Source organism: Penaeus monodon, chromosome 41 (assembly GCF_015228065.2).
Source record: "Penaeus monodon isolate SGIC_2016 chromosome 41, NSTDA_Pmon_1, whole genome shotgun sequence".
NCBI classification, from domain to species: domain Eukaryota; kingdom Metazoa; phylum Arthropoda; class Malacostraca; order Decapoda; family Penaeidae; genus Penaeus; species Penaeus monodon.
In genome coordinates, this window is record NC_051426.1 from 11952000 (window position 1) to 11967588 (window position 15589).

The following is a 15589-nucleotide window of genomic DNA, read 5'->3' on the forward strand; positions in this document are numbered from 1 at the left end:
GTGGGAGTGTCACTGTTCAATAAAACTGCATCTACTCTTAGGCAAGGACTCCAAGGCCCTTCCTCGAGGTTGCACAAAGTGTCTCCCCAGAGGTGATGCCGACCATTGAAATCTCCCAAGAGTAGAAATGGATGTGGCAACTGCCCAAGTAGATCTTCCAAACCACCCATGTTGAGATTATGTGGAGGAAGGTAGATAGATGCAACAGTGCAAGGTCGCGTCAAGCCCATTCTCACAGCCCCCACCCGCAGCGTCGTCCGCAGGTGGACGGCCTGGAAGGGAACATCTTGACGCACCACCACTGCTACTCCTCCATGAGGTCCACTGTCAAAAGTCCCACAATGGGCCCGAATCTGGAATCCTCTCAGGGAAATCGGATGACTTTCCCCGGTCACAATATCTTGCAGGCACACACAAACTGGGTTACATGAAGCTATCAGACGTTGCAGCTCCTCCCATCTTGCATGAATTCCCCGACAGTTCCATTGGATTAGTGTATCCAGTTCTTTAAACTATTTTTTCATAAGGTGCTTGGCAGCACCCGCGGTCAAGGCCCGCCCCACACCTTCAGGCTGTCCCTTTCCTGGATCCTGGGAGAGTCTTTTGAGGGGTTGTTTACCCGTGGAACCAGTTTCCACAGGCTTCCCCCTGACAGGCTCAGGACTTCTTTGCCTGGACAAAGAACGGACCCGAGGCCTTGCTTCAGGGGCACTCTGCCTAGCAGCAGAGGCACCCGTGGATGTGGTGGCAGCTGGAGCTGTCACTGTTGAGACCCCTGGAGCCCTTCCTGACGGCTCCAAAGACCCCACCTTGAAATGAGTCTTTTGAACAGACTCAGGATTCCTTTGCCTGGGCAAAGGACAAACCCGAGCCTTTGATTCAGGGGCATTATGCCTAGCAGCAGAGGCCCCTGTGGATATGGTGGCAGCTGGGGCTGTCACCATTGAGGCCTCTGGAGCCTCACCTGATGGCTCCAAAGACCCTACTTTGGGAGGAGGAGTCTCCTCAATAGACCCCTCACTCCCACTCCGCTTCTGGTGGAATTCGCCAGAGGCAGTTTCAGCAATTGGGGACTGAGGCCCAAAAGAAGTGGCAGAGTGTGTGGTGCAAGAAGCACCGGAAGGCAAGGGTTGGTGGGAAGGAGGACGGGCCAGAACCGAAGCAAAGGACCCACCTGGCTGTGCAAACAGCACACGGGCACGTCGCTTTGCCCCTGGAAAACTAACTTTCTCCTTGCTCCTCATTATCAACACTTCCCTCTCAAATTTGCACCCCCCACACTGCTCCGAAGAAGCTTCATGAGCTTCTTTGCAGTGGTAACAGCACACTGGACCCGGACAGTTGTCATCTCCTTGATGACCTGTCGCACCACACCCAACACACACTCCCGGTCGCCCATCTTCCTCAAAACGGCAAGAGTTGGCCCCACGCCCACAACCCTGGCAGTGGAAGCACCGCATAGGGCCGGGCACACATGGCTCCACCTTGAGGCGGCACCACGCCAACTTAACCGATTCTGGAAGGACCAACGTATTAAAAGTCAGAAGGAGAGCTGGTGTAGACTGCTCCAAACCGTCAACCCTCCCCCTAAAACGTTTCACTGCCACTACATTAAAACTTTCCAGCTCCCCTAACAGCCTCTCCCCAGAATACCTCATCAGGTCTCGGGAAAAGACAATTCCCCTACACTGATTGAGGGTTTTGTGAGGAGAACATGAAACTCTAGCCCCAGGAATGTCGCACATCGCACGCAGACGGTCACTCTCGTCCGGTGACGAAACCTCAACCACCAGGCCACCATCTCGCTGTGGGGTGATGCGAGGATCACGTTGACATACTTCAACAATTTTTCGATGTACTTCGAAAATATCAAGATCCATGATTGATACACCTTCAATGGTCTTAACTACCAGGTACTTACTATATGAAATGTTTTCATATTTACCAGGTAAGATTTCCTTAGTGGATTGAGGAGGACTTTTCCCCTTCTTACCTGGTTTGGGAGCCCGGGAACCATTACGATTCCCATTCTTGCCCTTTGGAAGCTGGAAAGGTTCCAAATTTGACAATACTGATGTTCCAGAGGGAATGGTCGGGGGATTGCGTAGGTCGTCAGGGAGAGAGCTAGATCTTTGTAAATTTGTAGTACTCATACAAATTGGAATTCTTCATTTCCTCAACCCCCCACCCACCATGGAGTCCAACGAGGGGAAGCTATAGTTGGGGCTCAAATCTCCCAACAGCCACAGGGGTAATGAGGAAATATACGCAGCCACTATTACAGTACTGATGGCAGTCGCGGGACCTATGCGCTACCGACTAAATAGTACCTGCTTGACCCTAGCCATATTTGACCAGCCGATTGACTTGACCGGGCCTTGATCAAGCCGCCCGTCTAACCAGAATAAAGGACCAAAGAGGTGTGTTGCTAGCTGCAGGGCGCAGCGTGCAGCATCGCTCAACCTCCAGGACTCCTGTCTCCTGGTAATACGGGATGCCACGCACGGCAAACACACGTGGGAGAGTTCTCCCTGGTCCAAGATGGAATGAACCATCCCCTCTCATAGGCCTTGGTGCACCAGGAAGCCATTTTGTCTCATCCCTCACTGGTGACCCCTCCAGTATGGGTAGCCCTCTGGTCCGGCTCACCAGATCATTGGGACCTCAAGCCCCCCCACCGCGGCAAGGCGGCTTCCATTAGGGGGGGGGGGGCTTGAGGTCCCAATGATCTGGTGAGCCGGACCAGAGGGCTACCCATACTGGAGGGGTCACCAGTGAGGGATGAGACAAAATGGCTTCCTGGTGCACCAAGGCCTATGAGAGGGGATGGTGCACCCACCCCTGGTTCATTCCATTTTGGACCAGGGAGAACTCTCCCACGTGTGTTTGCCGTGCGTGGCATCCCGTATTACCAGGAGACAGGAGTCCTGGAGGTTGAGCGATGCTGCACGCTGCACCCTGCAGCTAGCAACACACCTCTTTGGTCCTTTATTCTCGTTAGACGGGCGGCTTGATCAAGGCCCGGTCAAGTCAATCGGCTGGTCAAATATGGCTAGGGTCAAGCAGGCACTATTCAGTCGGTAGTGCATAAGTCCCGCAACTGCCATCAGTACTGTAATAGTGGCTGCGTATATTTCCTCATTACCCCTGTGGCTGTTGGGAGATTTTGAACCCCAACTATAGCTTCCCCTCGTTGGACTCCATGGTGGGTGGGGGGGTGAGGAAATGAAGAATTCTAATTTGTATGAGTACTACAAATTTACAAAGATCTAGCTCTCTCCCTGACGACCTACGCAATCCCCCGACCAATCCCTGTGGAACATCACGTATTGTCACTTTGGAACCTTTCCAGCTTCCAAAGGGCAAGAACGGGAATCGTAATGGTTCCCGGGCTCCCAAACCAGGTAAGAAGGGAAAAAGTCCTCCTCAATCCACTAAGGAAATCTTACCTGGTAAATATGAAAACATTTCATATAGTAAGTACCTAGTAGTGAAGACCATTGATGGTGTATCAATCATGGATCTTGATATTTTTGAAGTACATAGGAAAATAGTTGAGGTATGTCAACGTGATCCTCGCATCACCCCACAACGAGATGGTAGCCTGATAGTTGAGATTTCATCACCAGATGAGAGTGACCGTCTGCGTGCGATATGCGACATTCCTGGGGCTCAAGTTTCATGTTCTCCTCACAAAACCCTCAATCAGTGTAAGGGAATTGTTTTTTCCCGAGACCTGATGAGGTATTCTGAGGAGAAACTGTTAGAGGAACTAGAGGATTTTAATGTAGTGGCAGTAAAACGTTTTAAGAAGAAAGTTGATGGTTTGGAACAGTCGACACCAGCTCTTCTTCTAACTTTTAACACATTAGTCCTTCCAGAATCGGTTAAGTTAGCATGGTACCACCTCAAGGTAAAGCCATATGTGCCCAACCCTATGCGGTGCTTCCACTGCCAGGGTTATGGGCATGGAGCCAACTCTTGCCGTTTTAAAGAAAATGAGCAACCAAGAGTATGTGTAAGGTGTGGTACAACAGGTCATCAAGGAGATGACAACTGTCCAGGTCCAATATGCTGTTACCACTGCAAAGAGGCTCATGAAGCTTCTTCAAAGCAGTGTAAAAGGTACAAATTTGAAAAGGAAGTATTGGTAATAAGGAGCAAGGAGAAAGTTAGTTTTCCAGAGGCAAAGCGACGTGCCCGTGTGCTATTTGCACAGCCAGGTAAGTCCTTTGCTTCGGTTCTAGCCCATCCTCCTTCCCACCAACCCTTGCCCTCCAATGCTTCTTACAACACACACTCTGCCACTTTCTTTAACCCTCAGTCGCAAATTGCTGACACTGCCTCTGGTGAGTTGTTCCACCAGAAACGGAGTAGGAGTGATGGGTCTATTGAGGAGACTCCTCCTCCCAAAGTAAGGTCTTTGGAGCTAACATTTAAGGCTCCAGAGGCCTCAATGGTGACAGCTCCAGCTGCCACCACATCCACAGGGGCCTCTGCTGCTAGGCAGAATGCCCCTGAAGTAAAGGCTCAGGTCCGCTCTTTGCCCAGGCAAAGAAATCCTGAACCTGTCCAAGGGAAACCTGTGGAAACTAGCTCCACAGGTAAACAACCATTAAAAAGGTACTCCCAGGATCATGGAAAGGGACAGCCTAAAGGTGTGAGGCAAACCTTGACCACAGGTGCTGCCAAACACCTTATGAAGAAATAATATAAAGAACTGGATACCCTAATCCAATGGAACTGTCAGGGAATTCATGCAAAATGGGAAGAACTGCAATATCTGATAGCTTCATATAATCCAGTTTGTGTATGTCTACAAGAGATTTTGACCAGGGAAAATCATCCGATTTCCCTGAGAGGATTCCAATTCAAGCCCTTATGGGACCTTTGACAATGGACCTCATGGAGGAGTAGCAGTAATGGTACGTCAAGATATTCCCTTCCAGGCCATCCACCTGCAGACAACACTGCAGGTGAAGGCTGTGAGAATAGGCTTGACACGACCTTACACTGTTGCATCCATCTACCTTCCTCCACATAATCTCAACATAGATGATTTGGAAGATGTACTTGGGCAGTTGCCACATCCATTTCTATGCTTGGGAGATTTCAATGGTCGGCATCACCTCTGGGGAGACAGTTTGTGCAACCCTCGAGGAAGGGCCTTGGAGTCCTAGTTCTTAAGAGTAGATGCAGTTTTACTGAACAGTGACACTCCCACACATTTCCAAGTTCAAACTGGGACATTCTCCAATATAGACCTATCAATAGGCTCACCTGATTCACAGTTGAACTTCACTTGGCAGGTCATGGAAGACTTACATGGAAGCGACCATTTTCCAATACTTTTGGAGGAGGTGAATGGTATTCCAGTCAATGGAGTGCAGAGATGGCGACTTGAACATGCAGACTGGAATCTTTTTAGATCAACTGCATTATTGCAAGGATCTGTGAATGATTTCCAGTGTGTTCAAGATGCTGTTAATCACTTCACATCACGAATTCATCTTGCAGCAGAAGCATCCATTCCCAAAAGTAGCGGACAGTACCGTCGACCTCCAGTACCATGGTGGTCTGATGAATGCCAACAAGCTGTCAGAGCAAGGAAAACTAAATTAAGGCAGTTGAAACGACGCCCCAGCATTGTAACCTTGATCAGTTACAAAAAGACCCGAGCCAAGGCCAGGCGCGTGCTAAAGGAGGCTAGACGGACGTCGTGGAGACAGTATGTCTCCTCAATTAACTCTGGGACCCCCTTAGCATGGGTGTGGGACAAGGTGCGTAAGATTGCTGGAAAGAGCACATCCATATCACAACCTGCTCTGAAGATAGATGGCATAATCATCACAGACAAAAAAGATATTGCTAATGAGCTAGCTAAATCCATGGCAGAGATCTCCTCTGGAGCATCTTACACTGCTCGATTCTCCACTCTTCGTGCTGAACAGGAACAACACCCAGTGTCGTTCTTCAGTAGGACTGCAGCAGAACTTCCATACAATTTGCCATTTTTGCGCAAGGAGATGGACTCTGCTTTGCAGCTCTGCCATAAGACTGCCCCAGGAAGTGACGATATTCCATATCAAATGATATCTCACTTACCGGAGAGCTCCCAGAAGTTCCTGTTGGACCTATTCAATAGGATCTATAGAGAGGGCACAGTGCCATCCACATGGAAAGAGGCTATAATCATTCCTGTTCCTAAACCTGGCAAAGATGCCTCCGCACCAGGAAATTACAGACCAATTTCTCTCACCAGCTGCATCTGCAAGCTGATGGAGAAAATGGTAAACTTCAGGTTGACATGGCTGCTAGAAAAAGAAAACATGTTGACCCCATATCAATATGGCTTTAGAAAATTGAGATCGACCACAGATGCACTTGTGAGGATGGAAACTGCTATACAGAATTCCTTCGCACAGCGACGTCACATGTTGGCAGTCTTCTTTGACCTTGAAAAGGCTTACGATACAACTTGGAAGCATGGCATACTCATGAAGCTGTATGACATTGGTTTAAGAGGAGCATTACCTACCTTCATACAAAGCTTCCTTGCTAACAGGAAATTTAGAGTTCGGGTGGGAAACAGTTTCTCTAACCTGGAAGACCAGCTGGAAGGGGTCCCACAAGGGAGTGTCTTAAGTGTGACCCTGTTTGCCATTGCTATAAATGACATTGTAAAAGTTGTTCCAAGTTCTGTCTCATGTAATCTGTATGTGGATGACTTTACACTGTACTGCTCAGGAGGAAGCTTACAGGATGTGCAAGGACACATGCAGGCTGCAATAAATCAGGTTGTAAAGTGGGCAACATATCGTGGGTTCAAATTTTCTTCAAGCAAGACCATGGCTATACATTTCCACAAACGAGGAAAATTCCACCCTTCCCTCTATTTAGGAGCAAACCCACTGCAATTTGTCCAAGAGGTGAAGTACTTGGGTCTAATTTTTGACTCAAGACTTACATGGGTGCCTCACATCAAACAGTTAAAAGTGAAGGCTACAAAAGCGCTTAGTATTTTGCGGGTTCTTTCACATTTATCTTGGGGTGCAGACCGCACAACGCTTCTACGGCTTTACCGAGCGCTTATTCGTAGTAAGCTTGATTATGGCTGTGAGGTGTATTCTTCTGCAACTCCCACTGTTCTCCGGATGTTGGACTCAGTTCATAATGAAGCTCTCAGAATCTGTACTGGGGCTTTCAGGTCTTCACCTGTGGAATCCCTGTATGCTGAGAGTGGAGAACCACCTCTTTCATTACACCGGGACTACATGAACCTGATTTACTACACGAGACTACAAAGGATTCCGGGATCTCCTACATCCAGATTGGTTTTCAGCCCCCTTGAGGATAGCCGATCCTATGGTAGGAGAATGAGGAATCTTGTGGAAGATCTTAATTTGAGTCTCACTAAGGTTCTGGCTGTTGGAATTCCCCAATTCCCCCCTTGGACTAATCAAGTCGAGCTGGATTTGGTCGGAATTGGGAAAGGGGAGAAATCAGAAGCAGAAGTCAAAGATAAATTTCTTCAGCATATTTCTAAGTACCAAGGATCAGAGGCAATATATACAGATGGTTCGAAATCTGAAAATGGTGTGGGCTTTGCAGCAGTGAGCAGAAGGAAGACGGCATCTGGCAGTCTTTCTCTAGCAGCCTCGATCTTTACTGCAGAGTTACATGCCATCCTTGCAGCAGTTAAGATGACTAGAGATCTTACGAACCATTCTATTGTGATATATTGTGACTCTCGTAGTGCTTTGCAAGCAATCAAGAGCTTAAACTCATCACATCCACTAGTAAGGGAGGTTCAAGATTGGCTTGCACTGATGTCAACACGCAAAAAGATAACTCTGTGTTGGGTGCCAGCGCATGTTGGTATCAGTGGGAATGAGCGAGCCGATCAGAAGGCCAAGGCAGCTGCTGCTCAGCCTTGTGATGCTCGTTTTCCTCTCCCACACACCGACCTGAAACCCAGCATAAGGAGTTGTCTTCGCAATAAATGGAAGGAACAATGGAGGCATACCTCCAGAAACAAACTGCGAGAGATTAGAGATGACCTTGGCAGTTGGGTGACTAGCATCCACCCTAACCGAAAAGTGGAAGTTGCATTAACAAGACTAAGAATCGGGCACACAAGACTGACTCATGGGCCGATGATGGCTAAAAGTCAAGCACTTTGTGAAGGATGCCAAGAGCCATTAACGATCGCACATGTAGTGGAAAGATGTGCAACATTCTCAGACCAAAGACGTATGTACTTATCTCCCCCATATACACTGAAAAATGTATTGGGGGAGGATTGTGACATAGAGGGTCTTATTAGTTTCCTTAGGGAGACTAATATTTTCAATAAAATTTAATTATGCATGTTTATGCAATATTTTATATACTTAAAGCATAATATTTATGCTTTGATTTTTTATTTGTTTATTGTTATTAGTAAAATATTTATTGATAGATTTTTAAAGTTTTAAATATTTTAATATTTCTATTTAACAAGGTATTCGCCGCTAATGACCTTAGCTGTTGACGCGGCAGATAATTTTGAATAATCAATCAATCAATCCTGCTGCTTGTTGATCTAGTATCTCATGGATGCATTTCCGCTCCCACTTGTTTTCAACAGGCAAAGGCACAAGGGCACGAGAAATAGATATATTTGAGAGAGTTGAAGTTATTGGGCATCATAAATGCCAAGGCCTTCTTTGACTGCACAACTCTGGTGCTGACTGGAGAGACAAATTTGTTGGAATCCCCAAAAAGACGTTGATCGATGCCTGCCTGAAGCTTGGTGCTGATGATGAAGCCATAAGCTGTTTCAAGGAACTTGGCAAATGTCGTATTCTTGCACAGCTTGTCAGTGGTGAGCTTCCTGTACAGGTGAAGGCATTGGAATAATTTGTGTGCCATGTTTATAATCCAAAAGGTCTAACAACCTTCCTATCATTAAGATGGGAACTATTTCGATCAAAGAACTTGGAGGAAGGGATGCTACCTCCAGCTCACGCTACATTGTTACCTCATATTCTCCATGCCAACTACATCACAATGTGGGATAAATCATACTAGACGAGCTGCCCAGAGCTTCCTCCAATTGAAGCAAATTGATGAAATTTAGAGAAAGGACTGCATGTTCCAGTTAGGTGTTTTGCTCTTCCTACCCCACGGGCAGTAATTGAGCACATTTAGTGGACAACAGATTTGAATGACAGAGTGGCACTCAATTAGAGACTGATTATAGATGGTGCAGCCAATACACATGAATCAATGACATTTAAAAGAAATCTACAAGTGGGATTTTGAACTGTACTAACTGATCATCATGTTTGATTGATTGTTCCTTTAAGTTCGTGTCTAGCAGTTGATAAACTAAGGAGGACACAAACGTGATTCCTCTTCTTAATCTTGGGGAGGGGTGGGGGCCAGCTGATGGACCGGAAGTCGATTAAAGACACCGGAAGTCGGTTAAAGACACTTCCGGTCGATTTGAAAGTAGAATAAATCAAATCAGGACACTTCAAAACCTATAAAACTCTTACAATTATTTACATTGGTTTACAAATGGCGAAAATAGGTACCAGGTATCCTGTCAAAAAAAGAGGGAGGGGTGGGAATATTTGAACCCCTTCATTTTCTGACAGTCTAATCATTACTAAACCCAAAGAAATAATAAAAAATAAATTTCAGCAAAGAAATCCTACGGAAATGCATACCATACTGCACTAAAAGAATGCCATCCTCCATGCAATAGTGCGACCAAGGAACATTGACAGTGTCATGCTCCAGGAGACATTAACAGAGGGGACTGTTCCCTTCTCAGGGTATCATGTCTCCATACTGCCAAGCATAGCTGACAACAGAGGCTTGATCACCCTGCTCAGAGCAACAAATCCTTGCTCTGCAATAGCTGATGCACCGCACTGTGAAGAGGATGTTGAATCTCTTGCTGTTGAGATTCACATGGCCAGGGGGTCCCTCAAGCTGTACAATGTGTACAGCAACCTAGGCTGTAGGAGCTTAGACATCAGCCAGGTCTGTGCTACTGCAACACAAGACCGAGTGATCATAGAGGGAGACTTCAATGTACACCACCTTATCCTGGCTCCCTGCAGGGCACCGGATGCAGCAGGCCATCACATAGCCAATGTGCTTGAGACTTTCCCCAAGATCGCTCTTCTCAATAGCCAAGAGCCAACACGAGGAGGAGTCATAGACCTCGCCTTGGCCACTGCGGCTCTGGTGAAGAGAATTAGATATTGTGTCGATGAGACTGCCACAAGTGACCATTATGGCACTGTTACTACCTTCATGGATGCTGGCCCAGCCCAAATGCCACAACCAAATCCAAGATGGAAAACAGACAAGGCCAGCTGGCAAGCCTTTCAGAATGCCTTGGCCCACTGTCTTAGAAGCAATGAATCCCCACAGAGCGAAAACATGGAAGTGCTTGAAGCCAGACTTATCAGTACCATAAATCAAGCAGCCTCACAGACTATACCTAAAACTCGGCCAAGGTCCAGGAGTTATAAAGATGCCTAGTACTTTAATGACGAGATTAAGGAACTCAACCACAGAGTGAACATGTGCAGAAAACAATTCCAAAGACAAAGAACCCCTGACAACCTAGCCCACCTAAGAGAAGCAGTCAGGCAGGTAAAGTGGCTGGAATGTCCTCTGACCGCTAAAATACCCTTAGAACTGTGGCAATGGGTCCGACAAACTAGCTGCTCAGCCCCAAGGTGCACACACCACGACCATTAATCAAAAGCAAAGAAACTGGTGCATGAGTTCTCTGCAAGACCAAGCAGCAACTGTCTGCCAGCAGAACTGAGGGCAAACCAAGAATGCCTACAACCAGGCAGACTTGCTCATATTAGAGAAAGGGCAGCAGAACCCGATAATTCAGATGTTATCTTCTCTCTGAGGTAACTAAGAAAACGCACAAAAGCAGTTCTTGCACAACCCCGGTTTCTGATGGGATCTCATACCTCATTATTTCCCACCTAGGACTGGCAGGTGAGCTTGCATTCCTGCAACTCATCAACAAGTCCTAGGAAACTTCCAATCTACCCCAGAGCTGGAAGAGGGCTATTATAGTTCCCATCCCAAAAGCAAAGGAGCCAGGGAAGTACCGCCCCATCTCTCTCCACAGCTGTCTGGGAAAGACAGCCAAGAGAATGGTACTAAACCGATTCCAGTGGAAAATGGGACCCCCACATGAACACCTACATGCGTTCACAAGGGGCATGAGCACAACACACAGCATAGCCACGTTCTTAAGGACAATCAACACTGTCACTTCTGTGGTAGTATTCCTAGACCTAGAGAAGGCTTTTGAATTAGCAAGTCCTCTTGCTATTCAGGAGACCCTGATCCAGAAGGGAATCAGAGGAAAGCTCTTGGCTTGGATAGGTGACTATTTCAGGATTAGAATAGCCAAAGTAAGATTCCAAGGTCACCTATCACAGCACATGCCACTAGAAAATGGAACACCACAAGGTGGGGTCCTCAGTCCAGCCCTTTTTAACTAATGTCCTGCATGTTGACGATATCGCAATCATCTCCACTGGACCACATTGCCTAAGTAGAGCCCAACGCTGTCAGAACCTTGTATCTGAGGATTGTTGTAGGATAGGACAAAAGATCTCAAATCCCAAACCATGGCTGTGTGACAAAATGTTCAAGGTACAAGTCTAAGAATCCAGTGAATGGACTTAGAGTGGATCCAGGTCATCCAATACTTTAGGGGAATGATGGACCAGACCCTCTCTTTAAAAAGAAGTCCTGTACTTGGCTGACCGAACCAAAGCAACACTGTCTGTCATGAGAGCAATGACTGGGAGGTCCTCAACCCCCTCATGGAGGCAAACCTTCTCCCCCTGGACACACGAATTGATCTAATGGCAGCTCAGTTCCTTTCAAAGGTCATCCAAGCACTCAGGAACACAAACATGAGACAAAAAATAGTCATACGCCTAGAACAAGACCATGAGCAGTTTGCAAACAACTCCTGGCTGTCTCACACAGCCAGGATGTTGATACGTTATCAGCTCAAAGACAACTACTTGCCAAAGTCATGGACTCCCCCCACTCCACCTTTATTGAAGCCCAGCCGTGGGTACAAACCTTGATCGAGTTTTTTGTTAAGAGCTTGTCAAGGAGAAAGAATCAATAACTCATGCCTAGTCTAAAGGCAGAATCTGAAAGGGTTATTGCAATCACCACTCCTCCGGAAAGTAGAACCTACTTCATGGATGGATCAGTTGATCCCTTAAACCACACTGCCGGCGCTGGCTTTGCAGCAAGGGATGCCACACAATCCACAAGGGTAACAGACAACACCCCCTCTCTACAGGGAGAGGCAGTTGCGATCATGGGAGCTCTAGCCCAGCATCCATGAGGGAAGGACATGTAGTTATACATACAGACTCTAGGGCAGCCATTGACTGTCTACAGCAAAGCTTACCGGACAACATCTACCTCCTGACCACTATGCTTACCATGGTACAGAGGATTCTTGTTCAGGGTAGAAAAATAATCATAAACTGGGTCCCTAGCCACCTAGGCATCAGAGGGAATAAGCTTGTTGACAGACTAGTTGACATTGGCAGGGGTATGCCCCCAACTCCCATGATCATAAAAAAATATCTTAAGGCAGAAGTGTAGTGCCACAGCTCGTACCTTCCTCCTGCAGCTTCACAGAGAGTAAAGATCCTCCCCCTCGGCCAGATGGCACTCAGAGGCCACAGGCCTCTGAGTGCAGGCTTCTCGGTAGAGGTACCAAATCATTCTTCGCAGAATCAGACTAGGTTATCATTGCGCATAACAGATCATAGAGACAAATGACTATACAGACAGGTGTTGCGTGAACTGTGGCGAGCAGAACGCCACGCTGGTATATTGCTTACAGAATTGTGAGCACACACAATTTTTGAGACAGGGACCGCCCACAATAGCCGCCGGGCTGATAAAGAGACTATACCGCTTGCTTACATTATAAAGCATAGAGTGTCAAAGAATAAAATGAGACAGCCATAAATAGCTGACACAGCCGGGCCATATGAATGAAAGGTCCGGGCGAAACAACAACGCCGAACTCTCTTTTGGATTGTGCTCGTCTGGTTAGCCAGTGGTTCGCGGAAGTGCCTGGCTTCACTGGACGCCCTCCTCGGTGTTTTTTTTGGGTCTACGAGAGAAGGAGAGTATTTTTTCAAATTGGGTTTTCGAGAGGCCATTTAGGAATGTATTATTGGGAAATTTTAAATTTGGAATATACAACTAAGGGATCTCAGGTTTTTCCTTTTAATGTGTGTTGGTTTCGTTTTTATCCTTTGGGTCCTCTTTTACGTTTTGTTTTATTTTTTTAATTACTTTAAAGAAGTATGGACAAATAAAGATCATGGAAAGATATAAAAGAATATTTACATACCTTTTAAGGGCTTCACGGTCGTGACGAGTGGGTTGTGCTGTAACACGCCTTGCTACCACTTCATGAAAACAACCCCCCTGTTCAGACTGACTGCGTTGTAGTCTTATTACAAAGAGGAACAATACACATCTATGCCGAGCGAGGTGATTGTGGCGTCCGCCAAAGTTCTCCCAACCTCTTCACCACCAAGAACTCCTTTTATCTAAGATTAATCCTTTCACTACCAAGGACCAGTTTCTCTAAATTAAGTTTCCCATAACACTAAGGTTTTGAATGGTAATGCTACTCAAAAATAAAACAGAAAAAAAAGTAAATTGGATGTGTTGAGTCAGTAACAGTGAACGTGAAAATTCGAGTGCGCGCGCGCGCGTGTATGTGTGTGTGTGTGTGTGTGTGTGTGTGTGTGTGTGTGTGTGTGTATGTGTGTGTGTATATATATATATATATATATATATATATATATATATATATATATATGTGTGTGTGTGTGTGTGTGTGTGTGGTGTATGTATATATAATATTATATATATATATATATATATATATATATATATATATATTTTATATATATATATATTTACTATATAATATTTATATATAGATATATATATATATATATATATATATATATATATATATTATATATATATCTATATATATATATATATATATGTATATATATATATAATTATATATAAATATATATATATATATATATATATAATGTATGTATATGTATATATACTCAAACATACACACACACACACACACACACACACACACACACACACACACACACACACACACACACACACACAACATACATACAAATATATATATATATATATATATATATATATATATATATATATATATATATATATATATTTACATATATTTATATATAATTATATTTATATTTATCTATCTATCTATCTATCTATTTATTTATTTATTTATTTATAAACATATATGTATATGTATATAATATATATTCATATATATACATATATTTTCTTTTCTGTTCTTTTTTTTAACAGCCATTTATTGCACTGCAGGAAATCGGCCTCTCTCAGTTCATTATTTGAGAGGTTGTTTCGCAGTCTCACACTTGCCTGATTCCTAATCAACCGCGGTTCGGTGCACTTGACACCTGTGCCACGGCGGCGACTTCCCCTACGACACCTGTATTGTGCCTATAGAAAAGTGTACGGGTAAATAACTTGTGTAAATAAAGGACTGTCATTTTGTGTTTATTTCGTGCCCTGCCTCACCACGTGGCGTTTCTCTTCGTGGTGTTCTGGGACGCTGTGGTGCTCGGTGCCTCTTGGAGCTGTTCAGTGTTCACGACCCTGTGGATAGCACGCCGTCTGCCTAGCCTGCCTTGTGTTGGTGGCAGAGAGACCAGGCGGTCGGCGTAACAAATGGTGTCAGGAGTGGGATACGCCACGTGGCGAGTACAGGGCACAAAATAAACACAAAATGACAGTCTTTCCTTTATTTACACAAGTTATTTACCCGTACACTTTTCTATAGGCACAATACAGGGGGGAAACCAGCATGTCACACTGCACAATACCGCTTATAACAGGGCAACACAAAGTTTATCAGGTCACAAGGGCACACACGAGGTCTTCACAGGAGCAGCACCCAACTCGTCCCTCTTGGCTTGTTCTCGCTCCTCCGCTCCTCCGCTCACAGCCAGTTGCGTCATGTTTGCCCAGGTCCCTTCATGTTAACACATGCCCAGGTCATCCTTTTCCTGTTAACACATGTTTCGCACAGAAACAAAGACCCACTGGCATAGCACTACAGTGCGCTGCATCTCTTCTCGCCTGGTTGGTGCAATACGTCGGGGGGGGGCTCTTGATGGGCAAACTACTTCCGGTGTTAATGCGGTGCTTCACCAATCCTGTGCGGCCCAGGTCCAAGTCACCCCTGCTAAACACATCTGCATACTGAGACAGGGTGTGGCGCATCTTCTCTGTCTGTGCAGATGTGTTTAGCAGGGGTGACTTGGACCTGGGCCGGTTTCCCTCCTGGTTGGGACGCTGTGGGCTCGGTGCTCTTGTGCTGGTCAGGTACGACCTGTGGTAACACGCCGGCCTAGCCTGCTTGGTGGTGCAGAGAGACGCCAGCGGAACCAGTGGTCGTGCA

At 45.9% G+C, this 15589-nt stretch overlaps 1 protein-coding gene across 6 annotated transcripts in view; it reads left to right on the forward strand.

Moving 5' to 3' along the window:
* LOC119598199 (alpha-(1,3)-fucosyltransferase C-like) overlaps positions 1–15589 on the forward strand; it is a 58238-nt gene that overhangs the window by 21177 nt on the left and 21472 nt on the right. The window lies entirely within an intron of this gene.